The sequence below is a fragment of the Triticum dicoccoides genome, chromosome 5B, assembly GCF_002162155.2.
Source record: "Triticum dicoccoides isolate Atlit2015 ecotype Zavitan chromosome 5B, WEW_v2.0, whole genome shotgun sequence".
NCBI lineage: Eukaryota > Viridiplantae > Streptophyta > Magnoliopsida > Poales > Poaceae > Triticum > Triticum dicoccoides.
Genome location: NC_041389.1, coordinates 585746679 through 585747355, shown reverse-complemented (window position 1 = coordinate 585747355; position 677 = coordinate 585746679).

Genomic DNA, 677 nt, shown 5'->3' with positions numbered 1-677 from the left:
TTGCGAGTCGATGGGCAACTTGCAATTGGGGATTCTCAACAAACACACATCTCCTAGTTGCAAGTCGATGCTTGACATGCAACTAGGGACCCCTTGAAAAATAGAAAAACACCCACACAACACTCCTAGTTGCAAGTCAGTTACCGACATGCAATTACGGACCCTCGACACACACACACACACAACACAACACACATCCCCTTAGTTGCGAGTTGATGGTCAATTTGCAACTGGGGGCCACGAATAAAATACACACACACACATGTATCCCCTAGTTGCGAGTCGATGGTCAACTTGCAACTGGGGGTTCTCAACAAATACAGACACACCCCTAGTTGCAAGTCGATGGTTGACATTCAACTGGGGACACTTTGATAAAAATAACACAAACACACACACACACACATCCCAGTTGCGAGTCGATTATCGACATGCAACTTGGGACCCTAGTTGCGGGTCGATGCTTGACATGCAACTAGGGACCCCTTGACAAATAGACAAACACACACAACACTCCTAGTTGCAAGTCGGTTATCGACATGCAATTGGGGACCTTCGACACACAAACACAACACACATCCCCGTAGTTGTGAGTTGATGGTCAACTTGCAACTGAGGGCCACGAATAGAACACACACACACACACACACACACACACACACACACACACGTACCCC